At 42.2% G+C, this 18,423-nt stretch overlaps 1 pseudogene; it reads right to left on the bottom strand.

The window, feature by feature from the left end:
• Positions 1 to 8,504: 8,504 nt before the first annotated feature.
• LOC113261926 (interferon-gamma-inducible GTPase 10-like) lies at positions 8,505 to 17,020 on the bottom strand (annotated as a pseudogene).
• Between the last annotated feature and the right edge of the window lie 1,403 nt (positions 17,021 to 18,423).

Raw genomic sequence — 18,423 nt, 5'->3', positions numbered from 1 at the left:
CCTGACGGCTAATGATGTTGAACATTTTTTCATGTGTCTGTTAGACATTTGTAAGTCTTCATTGGAAAAGTGTCTGGTGATATCTTCTGCCCCTTTTATGATTTGTTTACTTGTTTCTCGTGTATTGAGTTTGAGAAGTTCTTGTAGATCTTGGATACCCATCTTTTATCTGTAGTGTCGTTTGTAAATATCTTCTCCAATTCTGTGGGTTGCCTCTTAGTTTTTTTGACTATTTCCTTGGCTGTGCAGAAGCTTTTTATCTTGACGAAGTCCCACAAGTTCATTTTTTATTTTGTTTCTCTTGCTTTTGGAGATGTATCATGATAAAACTTGGTGTGGCCAATGTCAGAGAGGTTGCAGCCTATGTTATCCTCTAGGAATTTGATGGATTCCTGTCTCACATCGAGGTCTTTCATCCATTTGGAGTTTTTCTTTGTGTATGGTGTGAGAGAGTGGTCAAGTTTCATTCTTTTGCATGTAGCTGGCCAATTTTCCCAGCACCATTTATTGAAGAGACTGTATTTTTTCCACTGGATGTTTCTTCCTGCTTTGTCAACGATTAGTTGCCCAAAGAGCCGAGGGTCGATTTCTAGGTTCTCTGTTCTGTTCCATTGGTCTATGTGTCTGTTTTTGTGCCAGTACCATGCTGTCTTTGTGATCACAGCTTTGTAGTACAGCTTGAAATCCACATTGTGATGCCCCCAGGTTTGTTTTTCCTTTTCAACAATTCATTGCGATTCGGGGCCTTTTCTGGTTCCATGCAAATTTAAGGGGTGTTTGTTCCAATTCTTTGAAAAATCTCATTGGTATTTTGATTGAGATGGCATTGAAAGTATAGACTGTTCTGGGTAGCAGAGACATTTTAACTATGTTAATTCTTCCAATCCATGAGCATGGAATATTTTTCCATCTTTTTGTGTCTTCTTCAATGTCTTTGAAGAGTGATTTGTAGTGTCTAGAATATAGATCCTTTACATCTCTGGTTAAGTTAATTCTGTGATAACGTATGATTTTTTGGTGTAAATGGAATTTACATTGTAAATGGAATGGATTCCCTAATTTCTCTTTCTTCAGTCTCATTGTTCTTGGATAGAAATGCAATTGATTTCTGAGCATTGATTTGGTATCCCGCCACATTACTGAATAGCTCTATAAGTTCTAGGAGTTTGGGAGTGGATTGTTTTGGGTTTTCCATATAGAGTATAATGTCATCTGTGAAGAGAGACAGTTTGACTTCTTTGCCGATTTGGATACCTTTTATCCCTTTGTTGTCTGGTTGCTGTTGCAAGGACTTCTAGTATTATGTTGAATAATAATGGTGAGTGTGGGCATCCATGTCGTGTTCCTGATCTTAAGGGAAAGGCTTCCAGGTTTTCCCCATTGAGAATGATATTAGCTGTAGGCTTTTCATAGATGTTTTTTATGAAATTGAGGAATGTGCCCTCTATCCCTACACTCTGAAGGGTTTTAATTAGGAAAGATGCTGTATTTTGTCAAATGCATTTTCTGGATCTATTGAGAGGATCATATGGTTCTTGACTCTTTTCTTAATGATTTGAGCTATCACATTGATCGATTTGTGAATGTTGATCCACCCTTGGATCCCAGGGATAAATCCCACTTGATCATGATGGATAATCCTTTTAATGTACTGTTGGATCCTATTAGCTAGGATCTTGTTGAGAATTTTTGCCTCCATATTCAGCAGGGATATAGGTTTGTAATTCTCCTTTTGGATGGGGTCTTTGCCTGGTTTGGGGATCAAGGTAATACTTGCCTCATAGAATGAGTTTGGTAGTTTTTCTTCTGTTTCTTTGTTTTAAAACAACTTCAGGACAATAGGTATTATTTCTTCTTTGAATGTTTTGGAGAATTCCCCGGGGAATCCATCAAACCCTGGAGTCTTGTTTTTCGGGAGGTTTTTGATAACTGCTTCGATCTCTTCATAATTAATTGGTCCATTTAAAAAATTAATTTCTTCCTGTTTCAGTCTTGGTAGTTTATAGGTTTCCAGGAAGGCATCCATTTCTTCCACGTTGTTTAATTTATTGGCATCAAGCTGTTGATAAAAATTTCTAATGATCCTTCCTATTTCATTGGTGTTGGTTGTGACCTCTCCTTTTTCATTCATAATTTTATTATTTTGGGTCCTTTCTCTAGTCTTTTGAATAAGTCTTGCCAGTGTCTTATCGATCTTATTTATTCTTTCAGAGAACCAGCTTCTAGTTCTGTTGATCTGCTCTACTCTGCTCCTGGTTTCTAATTCATTGATCTCTGCTCTAATCTTGATCAACTGCTTTCTCGTGCATGGATTAGGCCTATTCTTCTGTTCCTGTTCCAGCTTCTTGTGGTGTGAATATAAAAATGGCCTTTTAGATTGTTCTATTCTCTGACTGAGGCTTGGATGGCTATGTATTTTCCCCTTAGGACTGCCTTTCCAGTGTCCCATGGGTTTTGGATCCTTGTGTTTTCATTCTTGTTGGTCTCCATAAATTGTTTAAATTGATTCTTGATTTCCTGGTTTATCCAATCATTCTTGAGCAGGATGATTCTTAGTTTTCAAGTGTTTGAGTTTCTTCCAAATTTTTCCTTGTGATTGAGTTCCAATTTCAAAGCATTGTGGTCTGAAAATATGCCAGGAATAATTTCAATCCTTTGGTATTGGTTGAGACCTGTTTTGTGACCCAGAACATGGTCTATTCTGGAGAATGTTCCATGTGCATTCAAAAAGAATGAATATTCTGTTGTTCTGGGGTGTAGTGTTCTATATATATCTATGAGGTCCATCTGGTCTAGTATGGCATTCAAAATCTTGTTTCTTTGTTAATTTTCTGCTTAGGTGATTTGTCTATTGCTGATAGTGGAGTGTTGAGGTCCCCTACTATTAACACTTTTTTATCTATATGTCTCTTTATTCTTGCTTAAGAGTTGGCTTGTGTATCCTGCTGCTCCCCTGTTGGGGGCATAGATATTTATAATTGTCATATCCACTTGTTGGATACATCCTTTAGGAATAATATAGTGTCCTTCTGTATCTCTAACTACAGTCTTTAGTTTAAAATCCAATCTGTCTGATATGAGATTTGCTACCCCAGCTTTCTTTTGAGGTCCATTCACATGAAAAATGGTTTCCATCCCTTCGCTTTCAGTCTGGATGTATCTTTAGGTTCAAACTGAGTCTCTTGTAGACAGCAAATGGATGGGTCATGTCTTTTTATCCAATCTGCAACCCTGTGGTATTTTATGGGAGCATTTAGGCCATTCACATTGAGAGTGATTATTGAGAAATATGATTTTAATGATGTTATGTTGCCTGTGAAGTCTTTGTTTCTATAGATTGTAAATTTCTGTTCTGTATCACTCTTGGGGCCTTTTTACTTTTATAGAACCCCCCTTAATATCTCCTGTAGGGCTGGTTTCATGATTATGAATTTTTTATTTGATTTGTCAGTGACTGATGATTCTGGAAGGTCCTTATCTCCCCATCAATTCTGAATGACAGCCTTGCTGGATAAAGGATCCTTGGCTACATGTTTTTCTCTGAAAGAGCTTTAAAAATGCCCCCCCCCCCAAACCCTTTCTCTCATTCCAGGTCTGTGTAAGCAGGTCTGACATAATCCTAATATTTTTGCCTTTCTATGTGAGAAATTTCCTTGCCCTGGCCACTTTCAATACTGTATCCTTGGATCTAATATTTGCGAATTTCACTATGATGTGACGTGGTGAAGGTCTGTCGTGGTTGAATTTGGGAGGAGTCCTCTCTGCCTCTTGGACATGAATGCTTGTGTCCTTTGCTAGATTGGGGAAGTTTTCAGCTACAATTTGTTCAAATTTCTCTTCTAAACCTCTCTCTTTCTCCACCCCCTTGGGGATGCCAATGATTCTGACATTGGAACATTTCATTGTGTTAGTAATCTCCCATAATCTACATTCTTGAGATTGGATTTTTTTGAGCCAAGTTTCTGTTTTAGCTTTCTTTTCTACCATCCCATCCTCCAAATTACTAAATCGTTCTTCTGCCTCATTTACCCTGGCCGTCAGAGCATCTACTTTTGACTGCATTTGATTCATAGCATTTTTAATTTCTGCCAGATTCGCTCTCATTTCCGCCCTTAGAGATTCTATATTCTCTTAATATTTTCGTTAATATTTTTTTCAAGCCTACAATCATCTTGACCATTGTTACTCAGAACTCCATTTCTGATAATTTGGTTATATCCATATCCATCAGTTCTGTGGCAGAGGCCACAGACTCATTATCTTTTCTTTGCTGGGGGTGATTTCTCCTTCTCGTCATTTTGATGAGGAGAGGTTGCGGGGTTGCCCAGAGCCCAAATTATTGACCAGGACCCAGGCAGTGTTCTCTTGTTTTATAGGGACCTTAAGGATGTGGGCTTCTTGATTTTCAGCCTGCCTTCTGGGGGAGGAGACTGCCACGTCGATACTCAGGCAACCCTGTTTGGGTAGAGTCTCCCTGTTCCCTGCGAGGGGGGATGGGGATTGGCACAATGTGAGCTGGTATTTCTGGGCTTTTGTTCTCTGGCGGCTTTCCCTGACGGTTTTCTGTGCCTCTTCTGAGAATCAGAGCAGCAGTGGCTGAATCCTAGCCTTTGTCTCAGAACAGAGAAATCGCAGTCTGCTCTCCACTGAGCTCTCCTGGCCTCTTTAACCCTGTTTCTGTTGGTCCTGCTAAAAACCCTGCAGCTGGCGTCCCAGCCCTCACTTCCAGCGTTGGCACGTCTCTGTCCTTTGTCTTTCTAACACTGCCAGCTGCCAGCCGCCCCCGTGCACACTCCCGGGCTCTCTGTTTCAGTGAGGTTCACGCGCACTCTGGAGCACAGGTTTTCAGTCTGGTCGTGTGCACGCTCCTGAGCTCCCAGTCTCAGTCCGGTTCTAGTCAGCGCTCTGGAGCTCGGGTTTTCAGTTTGGACGTGCACGCATTCCCAGTCTCACAGTCTCAATCTGTTCTCTTGCAGGTGCCCGTCTGCCAGTCCGGCCACTGCCCAGTGCAGGTGGCTACCGCTTCCTGGCACCCAAGCACGGAGGCTCCCTCCGCCTTCTGTTTATCTTCGGATATCTGTGCGCAGATTCACGGCTCCCCGCTTCCTACCTCAATACTCTCTGCTGGAGATGTTCATTTGTAGAGATCCAGATGTATCTTCCTGCATCTCAGGCTGATTCCATGGGTTTTCATAATGGTCTGTACCTATCCAGCTTGGCTCAGGGGACCAGCTGAAAAAGGGGACCCCTATTCCTCTGCCATCTTAACTCCACCCCTCCACAGTTAGCTTTTAATAAAAGTTCTCTGTCATTATAATTATGCAGGAGAAAAGGCATCCCAACAAAGATCACTAAAGTTTACCCTCTCCTTTCTTAATGATGACTCCCAGGAAGTGATTTCATTTGTCCCTTGCTATGTCGATTTAGGATTGATATATTAGGAGAGAGAGGCCCAAGTGGCTTGATAGCTGGAGTTTTCATATCACCTGTGCTAATCATGTCCTACTTCTGAGAAAGAGCATGTCATCTCACAGCTCCTAAACAGGAGAGAAGTTAGGACAGTGGTAGTTTTACCACTGACAGAGCTGGTAAGAAGACTACAAGATGTCTTCAGACAGGAGCACCAAGGATCATAGGTGAGGAGTTTCCCTTTCCACCTACAGCAACTCTATGGTGGTCCAAGTCATGATTCCCAAATTCAGGTCATTAAAAGGAGTTTTGTGTTCAAGGAGGGGGGGAGGTCTCATGGGAAACAAAATGTTTCAGGCACAGTGAGATGGTAGTGAGAGTGCTGAATGACAGCAGGTCACCCCAGATTCCAAAAGTGATGGCCAACAATTACAGAAGCTCTGGGGGAGCTTCAGAAGCCACCTCAGGCAGAAACTGCCTGAGTCTTGGATGCTGACCTGATAACAACCCCAAATCACTCACAATCATTGATCAGCTGGGCTTATAGGTCTTGGTCTGCAGACACCTCATAGCTCTGTCTCCTCCCCTGGGACCCTAACACTACTCTACCCTTTTAATAATCCCCTCTTTCACATTTTGCATGGCCAGGAGAATCTTTTAGGTTTTTCATAAATGCCAGCCAGGCACATGAACATTGTTGCTCGCTCTAGGACAAGAATGATAAAAGCAAACCACTAAATCTTATTCCACTACTTTCACCTTCCTCTGAGCTCTTCCTTCTCAAAAGGAAAATTCATTTGCCTGTCTCCTCTGGAAACAAGAGAACTTTATTTATTTATTTTTTTTTTTAAAGATTTTATTTATTTATTTGACAGAGATAGAGACAGGCAGCGAAAGAGGGAACACAAGCAGGGGGAGTGAGAGAGGAAGAAGCAGGCTCACAGCAGAGGAACCCGATGTGGGGCTCGATCCCAGAACGCTAGGATCACGCCCTGAGCCGAAGGCAGAGGCTTAACCACTGTGCCACCCAGGTGCCCCACAAGAGAACTTTAAAGCAAATTCCACAGCTGTAAGTATTTGATAACTTTGGTTTTATCGCAAGTGTCTTTTCAAAGGGACCCATACAAGACCCATTGGATTTGCCTTTTGCTGTTTTAATGAAAAGGCACTGAATTGGGAAGAAGAGGCCTAGGGATCTTGAAAAGGTCATGACTTCTAGAGAGGGGAAGGTTGTAACAGTTCCAATGCTGTCCATATCTGGTTGATGAGGTGAAAAAGAAGGAGGATTTCCTCAGTGTCCTTACTCTTTATAAGGACAGATGGTATCTGGTGGCAAGACGACAAGCAGCCTGGATCCTGAGAGTATAAATCCTGCATTGAGAATGCATATCAAAGTCTAAGGCATGAACATTTTTAAATGCAATGTGGCTGCACAAGAGGGTCAAGAGCTCCTTCCCTTTGAATGTTTCACACATCTGTTATGCATGAGACAGCACAATCATTCACTTCCTGCCTTACTGACTCCCTTCTTTCCTCCTGCAGACATTTCCTGAGCAGTGGGGCAGCACAGAGTGGTCAGGGCATTTTGAAACACTAGTGCCCTCCTCTATAAATCTGTTCCCTCCAGTCTCTGGGGAGAGTCTTCAGAGTAATGAGAGGTCTGAGAAACAGCATCCCCTTGTACATCTCTTAAACCATAAAACATCCACCTTATACCAGAACTGGGGAAGAAGTGGGAAAAGTCACAATTACAGTAACAGCAGGAATAACAATCCTTGAGCCCTGAGGCTGATATTGCTGTTGCTTACCAGTCCCTGTTTCACAGGTTTTTTGCAATATTTGGGTGGAAGTAAAAGGCATTATTCTTCCAGCTTGCCTAATTCAAATCGCCTCTGCTTTCAAATTCCTTTTTTTTATTTATTTTTTAATTTTTTTAATTTTTTATAGTAATTTTTTATTATGTTATGTTAGTCACCATACAGTATATGCTTAGTTTTTGATGTAATGTTCTATGATTCATTATTTGCATATAACACCCAGTGCACCATGCAATATGTGCCCTCTTAATACCCATCACCAGCTTATCCCACTCCTTCTGAATTCACCTTCACTCTCTCATATCCCTTGCCCCTCATTGTGCCCAGTTCACTGATCCCTCAGCCCAATTAATGTTGATAAATTCTTAGAAATATAAACCCTGTGAAATAAGTCAATCAGAGAAGGACAATTATCATATGGTTTCACTCATACGTGGAATATAAGGAATAGCACAGAGGATCGTAAGAGAAGGGACGGAAAACTGAATGGGAAGAAATCAGAAAGGAAGACAAAACCATGAGAGACTCTTGCCTCTGGGAAATGAACTGAGGGTTGCGGAAGAGGAGGTGGGTGGGGGCTTGGGGTAATAGGATGATGGGCATTAAGGAGGGCATGTGATGTGATGAGAACTGGGTCTTATATGCAACTAATGAATCAATGAACACTGCATCAAAAACTAATGATGTACTACATGTTAGTTAATTGAATTTAAATTTAAAAAAATTTTTAAAAAGAAATATAAACCCTGACTTTGTTCCCTTCCCTCTGTTCCTCAACAATATCTGAAAATATGACTTCCCAAAACATGTCCCTAATCCTCTTTCAACTTCCTCCTTCCTGCTGCAGTGCCCTACTACACACTACAGTATTCACTTAGACATTTCCCTGACTTGTGCATTTCCCTTAGATTGGTGAAGGGGGTATTAATATGATGCGTGGAGAAAATCATTCATAAAGAAACAAAGGAAAACAGTTTCCTTGATGGTACCAAATGTTCATTATCTGAGTCAATCGATCAAATGAAAACTACCTCATAACTGGTAGAGATTAATGAAAAATATGGGTGCATTTCTGTCATGATTTAAGCAAAATAATCCAGGGAATGCACAAAGAGCCCATGGTCAAATTCCCTTTGCATAGCAATGGATTATCCAAGTGGAACAATGGTTTTTCTCCAATGGAGACATTCTCACCACTTTAAGGAAGATACTACCTTGGTGGTGGGTAAAAGATAACCACAACCCTACTCGTAGAACACAGGGTCTGAGACACATGTGTTATTCAGTTAGGCATTCTGACGGATCTCTCTGGAATCTTGTGAGACTTAAGTTCTCTAAAGTCTTACACGATAGAATTTTAGCATCATCAGCCACTTTATTCATGAATTTCAAATGTAGAAAGTAGATTTTCAAAAACTGGCAAAGAGTGGACGAGATGCCTCCATTCATGAACCAATGGCCTTCAGCACACTTCATGGCCTTAGCAGCTATGCAGTCATTCTTCAGAAGTAACCAGAAATTCAAGGACTTGGTAAAACTCTTAATCTCTTCCACAGACATGACCAGCTTCCCAGCAGTCCCTTAGATTGACTTCTCATCCAAACCAAAATGACTCTCATAAAGATTCAAGCACTTCTCCTGATGAGACAAATCAAAGTCATGGAAGCAGGCCATGAAGGAGTTGAAAGTGAAAGCCAGTGATTTCAGGGCATCCAGCCAGATCTTTTCTTGAAGAAAGCTGTCTCCATTTCAATGGAAGCATCAGACAAATTGGGCAACAGGAACACAAAGGTGTAGTGCTTATGAACAGGAGACTCCTTCAGCAGGGTCTCCTCTCGTCTTGGGTAATCAGTCACCCAAATCAAATTTGCCAAGAAGTTGCCTGGCTCATGCACTCTGATGTCACTGAGACTTGTCAGGCAGTTGTCTTTTATCCGCTGAAGAACTCTCTCTCTCCCTTTTCAGGGACCTGGCCTTGTTTTTCTCTTCATTATGTAAATCATTGTCCACCTTGGCTCTAACAAAGTCAAATTTCTCACCTAGCTCCATAATATTTTGATCCAGAAAAACATTATTAAAATTACACCATGAGGAAGCAACAATGATGAAGAAATCAGAGTTAGCAAATCCCACCATTTCAAGATACATATGTGGAAGGAAATAGGGGTTGAGGTTCCAGGCAGGTCCCAAAATGTCACATAGGGATATTTTGGATTTTGATAGGGCGTTTTCTTCAAGGTGGTCTCTAAAACTCCAACACTAGCAGAACTCTCCTCTTCATGACTACAACCTCACAGGGCATTGATGAAACTGGACTTCCCAGTCCAGATTCCCCAAACACAGCCATATCCAGAGGAGTGTTCTCTGCTTCCACAAGTGATTCCTGAGTTACATCAGCTACATCTTTTAAATTGGCCTCTTAATGGGCTGCATGAATTCTAGCAAGGTTTCTGAAGAGAGGATCCCCCTGCCTTACTGATTAATGTAATGCGATAGTCACAGGGAAACTTATATAAAGGAGGCAAGGCTGAATGCAGAAAAGGAGATGAGAAGAGTTTGGAGTAAAAATACAGAAAGATGTTGGGGCGCCTGGGTGGCACAGTGGTTAAGTGTCTGCCTTCGGCTCAGGGCGTGATCCCAGCATTATGGGATCGAGCCCCACATCAGGCTCCTCTGCTATGAGCCTGCTTCTTCCTCTCCCACTCCCCCTGCTTGTGTTCCCTCTCTCGCTGGCTGTCTCTATCTCTGTCAAATAAATAAATAAAATCTTTTTTAAAAAATCCAGAAAGATGTAAGAAGGACCACAAACTAGGGAATTCAGGCAACTTCTAAAATTAAGAGAAGACAAAAAATTGATTGTCTCCTGGAGCTTCCTTGAAGGAATGAACCATACCAACACCTTGATTTAGCACCTGTTGGTTTCATTTTAGACAACTCCCTTCTAGAACTGTAAGTGAATAAACCTGTGTTGTCTTAAGCCAATAAGTGTGTGTAAATTTGTTGCACAAAAATGAGAAACTAATGCAGACTGTCTCCATTTTCTTGAAACCTCAATACAGGAACCCAAAACCTTTCCATTGTGTGGGGAAAATGAGTCAGGCCAGCACACTGGGGATCACAGAAGAACTGAAGACATAGCTCACTTCCCATCCCCTGCAGCAAATAGGGGCAGGACTTGTCTTCTGGGAGAGGTAGGAGGCAGAGAAAAGCTCACCACGTTGTGTGTTCCATTAAGGGAATGGCTGAGCACATAGTCCTTGTGGTAATAACTCTCCCAGGTCAGCTTAATGTCCATTTGCCTCACTAATGGAAAAATTTGGGTGGGATTTAGAACATGTGACAGGAAGTGGCAGAGGAAGTAAATAAGAGCTCTAATTTTCTCTATTCAATGCTGCACTTTTTGAAACATATGTACCTGATTATATCATGACAATTCAAGGATGTCATTAGTACGTTACTGATGGGACCTTTTATAATCAACTATGAGTGAGGAAACTGTGATTTTAAAAATATTTATATACATAAGTTTGTCTCAGGGAGTACCAGTGATTTTACTTGTAGAAGGGTGCTCAAAGTTCATCCCCATCCCACTTGTCCTGCAAAGACAATTTTCAAAGAGGGAAAATCATGACTTTCAAACAAATAGAAAATGAATATATGTTAAGAATTTTATTTAATTACTAACAAAAGAACCAAGCAGATGATATTACTAGTTGAATGAAGAATCCCCCCAAAAAAGACATTTATTAATAATGAAATGAATATTTCATTTAAATAATGAAATGAATATTAAAATGGGTGAGAGTGCTATATTCTAAGATGAGGGTGGTAAGTCAATGAACCTCCACAGACAGACTTTATCTATATGACTGCTATGGATTGAATGTTTGATTCTTCCACAAAATTCATGGATAAAGTTCCAGCTCGAAGTTATGGTATTAGTAGGTGATCATTTGGACAGTGCCTTAGCTGGGAGAGCAGAGCCATCATGACTGGATTAGCTCCCTTTAAGAGAACCTAGAGAGCAAGCTTGCCCCATCTAGCATGTGATGTGACAGGAGGAAATGTCCACCTCAGATCTGAGCTCTCAGCAAACACCAAATCGACAGGTGTCTTGATCTGGGTCTTCTTATCGTCCAGAATTATAAGTAATAAATTTTGTTCCTAAGCCAGTCATCTGTTATATTTTGTTATAGCCCGAACAGATGAAAAATATGCCCAACAGAAGATTTATTTTGCCTTGCTACCATTGATCAAAACTCACAGAATTTTGAAATGGCTGTAGGGTATTGAAGGATGGATAGCATTAAAAACAAAACGTAGTTGTGCTAATGAAGTAAGCCAGTCAGAGAAAGACAACATATGATTTCACTCAGATGTGGAATTTAAGAAACAAAACCAATGAACATGTGGGAAGGCAGAAAAAGAGAGAGGGAAGAAAACTATGAAACTCTCAACAGTAGAGAACAAACAGAGTTGATGGAGGGGCCTAGGTGGGGGATGGTCTAAGTGTGTGATGGGTGGGCACTTGTTTTGATGAGCACTGGGTGTTATATGTACATGAAGAATCACTAATTTCTACTTCTGAAACCAATACTACACTATATGTTAACTAACTAGAATTTAAATAAAAATTTCAGTAAAAAGGGGGGGAAAAGCACAATTTCCAATTGCGGACACCCAGTAAACATTCTGATTATTCCAACTTTTCTTACAACTTTCTCATAAAAAAAGAAAAAAAAAGAAGCATCTTCAGACTATGGTGTTCTCTTCTCCAAAAACTGTCATGAGAAGCTGGATGAAATCTTTAGTTCTCTACCAGCCAGAACTATACCTCAACCCTCCAAACAAAAAGCCAGCATCCCATCATAGCAGGTGCACAGTTTGCTCACTCGCCAACTCTGTGGAGGAAAGGGTTTCTGATGTTAGAGATCGTGAATGTTTTCACTAACACAACAGAAAATTCTGAGTTGAGTAGTATCTCTGGAACTCCTGCATAGGAACACACTGTAGACCTGACCTCCCTGGGAAATACAGGCACTGGGTGCTCCTGAGATCATGGCACACAGCAAGAGGTATACAGCCTGTGTCCTTCCTGGGTAGTGTGAAAGACTAAAGGAGGGATGACAGCCTCTGACTTGAGCTCCTCCCTCAGGAAGACTTGGCTGCATTTACAGAACATGAAAGTGAAACCATCATTTCTCCACAGAACAAACAGTTCTAGGAAAAGATATATAAAAGTGTTTGGACTTCAGGGGCCTCAAGGAGTGAGTGGAGGGCAACAACAGGGGCCATGAGAAGCAGGTTTCTGATAACCCCTGTGTGGTCATCTAGCCCAGAAACCCGTGGGAGCACTGGGGATAGAGAGGAAGCAAGTTTCTAAAGCTTCCAGTGAATGAGAGAAGCATTTCTATCAGAAAGGGGAGGGACTATAATAATTCTTCATCTTTCTGTTTCATTCCTGTTGCCGACTATCACTTTGTCACCCTTGGGCATGGACAACCCTGGCAGGTCATGGGGTCACATTTTACGAACAACTTAAACTACCAAGAGGGGTTCTGGGAAATTTGGTAAGAGAGTAGCATAGGGAGACACAGAGATGGGGGGAACAGCCCCTAAGATTTTTATGGAAGATAAAGAGGAAAATATCACAGATTCTTTAAAAGAAGAACTTAGGGGGATTTTTTGTATCAGATAATATTTATTTCAATATATAGGATATAAGACAGTGGATGCTGGCACAGAGGTACACCAACTGGCCCACAGAAAGAGACACAGAGCCCTGTATAGGATTCAGGAATGGGTGGAGTTCTGTGGCTTGGGATAAGTACATGGAATGTCAGCGGGTATAGAAGACACCATCTAGTAAATAGAGCAGACAAACTGGTTCTCCATATGGACAGAGGTTACTGAATCTGTACTTACATCACTTATGATAATCAACTCCAAATGGATATAAGAACAAAAATTTAAATGGATACTCAAGAAGAAAATACAGCTGTTCTTAGGGAAAGATTTCTTTTTTTTTTTTTTTAATGATTTTTTATTATATTATGTTAGTCACCATACAGTACATCCCCGGTTTCCAATGTAAGGCTCAATGATTCATTAGTTCTGTATAACACCCAGTGCACCATGCAATACGTGCCCTCTTTACTACCCATCACCGGTCTATCCCATTCCCCCGCCCCCCTCCCCTCTGAAGTCCTCAGTTTGTTTCTCATAGTCCATAGTCTCTCATGTTTCATTCCTAGGGAAAGATTTCTTAAATGAGATACCATATAAAGATACCAAGATGACAGCTGTATAAAACAGAATGACCAATGTGATACCTTTGATGACATTAAAGTGAAAAGCTTCTCTTCATGAAAGCAAATGCATAGAGAACATCTAAAAATCTCCACAAATCTGAAGAAGATATTTGCAAAAATATAGTCAACTAGTATCAATTGAAAGCAGGTATTTTAAAAATTCCAGAAATCATTAAGAAACAATCCAGTATGGAAGTGGGCAAAAGACATGAACATTTTTAGAAAAATAAACATGTTTGGGGAAAAAATAGAGAACGTGCCACAGATTAACTATGAATGAGACAAATGTACATCGGTGCACTAAGAGATGACTTTCAACTGGAAAATTTAAACATTTAGACAATATCTGGTATTGGTGAGAATGTAGGTTGATAAACTCTCTGAAACACGGCTGCTGGGAATGTAAATCAATACAATCACTTGAAGAAATGGTATGTCTGAATCTTATAAAATTGCCCACTCGTGCACCTCAGTACACATCAATGATACTCTTAAGACTATACCAATGAGTCATGCTGCAAAAATGTGCAGGAGACATGTGGACGTGTGCTCCTAGCAGCAGTCTTCATAACTGTGAAAAAAAGAGAGGTTAAGCATTAAGAGAGAATAAATAAATGAGTTATACAGTGTTAAAAGAAATGAACCATAGTTATACAGAGAGGAATTAATCTTTTAGTATAGTGTTGAGATTAAATATTAAGCACACATAGAATTCCCCTTAAATAAAGCTTCAAGAAAGTAAGCAATATACTGTTTAGGCATGCATCTGTAAGTGATAACACCACAAATAAAATAATCATAAACACGTACTGCATGACATTGTCACCAGGGCTGTGGACAGAACTGGAGTGTAGGAACACAGAGGGAGGTAGAAGTTGTTAGAGATGTTCTAATTCTTGGGATGATTGTTCAGTGTGTATGTGATTGTCATATTACATGAGTAAGTAAAAGATTTAAAATAGGGAAATATCTCAGTTCTCTTAGATTGTTGCTGTATATATTCTTCTGTGTATACTTGGTCCTGAAACTCTCCCTCCTGCTATAAATTTTGGGGGCATCAGAGAAATGCTCTCTCAGTAGGAAGGTAGGAAATACCTCTGAGGCTCAGGTACCCTGACATTGATGGGGCTCTTTGTATCAGGTGACAGAAAGGTCCCAGTGAAGGACTCCCCACTGGCCATTTACAGAAAGCTTTGCAGCTGAGACCGAGCTCACAGCTCCTTCTCCTCTGGTCAGGAGTGGCCGCAGTGCTCAGTGGGCTGAGACCTGATGCCCTGAGTGCACATCTCACAGTCCACAGTCAGACCCTCTGGTCCTGAGGCCCCTGTGATCACATGACCCTTCCTCAAGACAAGTGGGTGAGAACAGACGCAGGATAGTCACTCTAGGGCCCGTACTAAGCAGAATTGTTCCCTGGACACGGGCACAGCTGCTGCCTCTGCAGGTAAAATCCTTACCCGGCCAAATAGGTTGTCTGCAGACCTCTGCAGAGGCACCTTCTCCACACAGAGCAGGAATCCATGGTAGAACATGGAGTCCATGAGATTCCTACAAAAATTGTAGGCTTCATTTGGGGCCACACTTTGCAAAACTTTTCTAGGTTTGAGTCCTTGTCTCCGGGCTAATCTGTCTCTTAGACACCTGATATGGTTTGGAACTGAGTGCAGATGGATTTGTGAGGTCCATGCAGGCAGTCAGATTCAGTTTCTTTGGGGTGTATCATCTATGCAGAAACAGGAAAAGAGTTAGCTTCTCTCCTCTTTCTTTCTCCCACCACCTGCATTACACAGAGGGTCATAGCTGGGGGGAACTAGGGAGCTAAGAAAGTTACACATACGTAGGACAGTTGCAATCTAGCTCATGGCTGTGGGTGGTGAATGTCCCTCAGGTAGGAGGGGCCATCTGGGGCTCACTCATACTGACTTCCTTCTTGGGATATTGGGGAGAGGCACAGTCAGGACCTGTTGGCCTCATACCTGTTTGGTGACAGACAAAGAAGGGCAGTCCAGCCTCTTTCTTCAGAGATTCTCTGAGCTAGGAAGACCATGTCCAGTCCTTATGATTGCCCTGAAGGGAAAACACATCCCTTGCAATAGGCTTGCCTTCTCTTCTCCACAACTTGTTAGCTGTGCTATTCTGACACAGGGGAGGGATCAAGTGTTGTGATGCCATGTTCACAGTCTCTTGGCTGCATAACAGTTGTATACCTTGTTATGGACATTTGCAAACTTGGGAGACACTTTGTAAAGAAGATCTTTTCTATCAACCTGTTACAGTCACAAGACCCCTCCCTGGGGCCTCTCTCTTGTCCACAAACACCTTGGGGAGCTTTCCCTTCTCCTTCCACATGAGAATGAGGATGTGACATTCACTGAGATGTTGAGCAGTTGCCGAGAGTCACCCAGTCAGTAGTGAGCAATGCTGGGTCTCAAGCCCTCACCTGGTTAAAGGAGGTGCATCACATCAGGTGAGGTCACAGCTGGGGTCAGAAAGGAAACTCCACAGTGGATGTAGCTTCTGCACCCTCATCTCAGCAGGTGGAAGCCAGTAAGTCCCTGAGCTGGGCAGGTCAGGCAACCACAGGGAAGATGTGCTCTCATCTGTGGGGCCAGCCTCACAGGGACTGAATATGGACTTCTTACTGGTCTGGGCACAGACCTCAGAAGATATGACTCAGTCAAGAAGTGTCGGGGCAACTCCACACCCCCAGCCTACTGGGCTCTGTGCAGACCCCACAGTGATGACCAAGGTGGGGGTCCTGCAGACACTGTATTTCCCTGGCCCTCCAGAATGAAAATGAAACCAATGCATCCTTTTTTTGAGAACTGAAGTCATTTCCAGAGATAGAACCTGAAACTGGCCCTGCCTGAACTCCCTCTGGTGGGGCTGGGGCTCTGCCACCACCTTTATCCAGAAAGAATGGATCTCTGAGCAGGAGAGGCATTAAACCAAAAAACCCTAGAGAACTTCACTGTCTTTCCCACCTCCTCTTTCCCCCTTTTCTCTAGGCTCTTCCTAGGACATCCCCAACCCAACATAACTCCCTTCCTTTTTCTGGAACATTCTGGGCCTGGAACCAGTTTTGGATAATCCTAGGGGGAAATGTTTCTGCCTGAGGGCTGGAGCCTTCCCCAGGGAGGGGTAACTTGCCAGGAGAACCACTGATGTCTGACCCATCACAGTCACGCTCTGCTTCCTCAAGCAGGTAACTGAGAGAGCTCCTAAAACCCAATTTGTCTAATAACCCTGCTAGTGTGAAGACATGAAAGGTGGACCCTGACACCGGGGCAGGAGAGGTTGGGACCTAGCTTATCCATTTCACTGAATATTCATAGCAGGGCTCCTCTCTGACATTCTTCAGAGCCAAAACTTAGCACCTGAACACTTTGTCTGTTCCAAACCCATCCAGCCCTCCAGTGTGGAGGCAATGTACCTCTCATCATCTTCCAAGGTCAGTGCTGGCTTATTCAACACCATGCCCATTGAGCATGTGGAGCTTTGTTACATATCCTTGAAATAAATCAGGATATTGATTTCACCTTTGTCTTTCCCTATGACGAGATGGGGAATAAACCTGGGACTTTAACCCATATTGAGTATTGGGCTAACAAAAGTCCTTGATGCCTCAGACTCCACATCTAGTATAAGGTGGGTCCTACTTCTCTGTGAGTCTCTCTAGTTGGTGCACAGGATAAACAAGCGTGGTGTGACCAGTATGGGAAATCCACTAACATGTGTTCTCATTGTATGTCTTAGGTGGTGAAATCTTTTTCTTGAGAATGACCAGCATTTCAAAAATTGTTAACTGATTAGAACACATGAGCATGGAACAAACACCAATTATGTAGTGAAACACAGTTTCTTCGAATGTGTGTGTCTTTGTATGTATGTCAAGTGTGTGCTTAGTTCCTATGTGACATGCATCTCTTATTACTGGTCTCATTCTGAATACTTTGGAAGACATGCTCACAGGTCTGGTTCTCCTTCTAAGCACTACTGCCTTCTCTAGTTGAAGCTGCTCCCTGGGTTCCCTCCATAAAGGCCTATGTCCCTTTTTAAAGGGGACACTCAGCTTCTCTTCAGAGAGAGAGAGACCAGAAGTATAACAAGAATAGGGTCTGTAAAGAAAAGAGAATGGAGGGCCACTTGCATCTCTGGCTGATCGTTGACATTCTTTCTTCAACTTCTGGGTCAGTGCTCTGAGCCTGGAGGCTCACAACACCAACATTTGCACCCTGACCACTCCTGGAGGACCCTGCATAGTCTCATAAAGGTACCTAGTCCCAACCTGGCCTGTTGGACACACATGGGTACTGTAGTGCCCTGGAAGTGTGCTGGGACTAGAGCTTGGCCAGGAGTTTTGTGCAGTGTTGGCCAGCAGCAGAGGCCAGGATATGAACCAGACAAGCAGGCAGTGGAGGGGCAGGGAACTGGGACTGTGGGATCTCAAGCACCATCTCCAACAGGGCCCAACACAGGTGCTCAGGTGAACAGACAGGTTCAAACTCCATAGTTCGTTGAGATGTGGTCATAGAAATGGTGCAGAAAAGTGTAGGTTTCTGTTCACTTCCCAAACCCACTTGATGCCATCATATTCTGTCCTAGCCCCCATTTGCTTTCCTCAGGGGTGCGAATGAGGTGGCTTCAGCTCTTCAGGTCACAGACTTAAGGAAGAAAATTAAATTTGTCAGCAGTAAGTTAAAGACATACAAAAAGTACCTTGTGCTTCATTCATCTAACAGAAATGGTCCAAGTTCTACTGGGAGCTAGGGTCACTGGGCAAGGGAATAGTGGAATTAATAGATGATAAGCACCAAGACCTGAATGTGTATATTTATACCAAGGATTTAAAATGAGTTGCAGTAATACTTTCTGGGACTTTAACC

The sequence above is a fragment of the Ursus arctos genome, unplaced genomic scaffold, assembly GCF_023065955.2.
Source record: "Ursus arctos isolate Adak ecotype North America unplaced genomic scaffold, UrsArc2.0 scaffold_5, whole genome shotgun sequence".
Lineage (NCBI taxonomy): Eukaryota > Metazoa > Chordata > Mammalia > Carnivora > Ursidae > Ursus > Ursus arctos.
The sequence above is the reverse complement of the archived record's forward strand: the minus strand, read 5'-3'. Positions and strand labels throughout refer to the sequence as shown.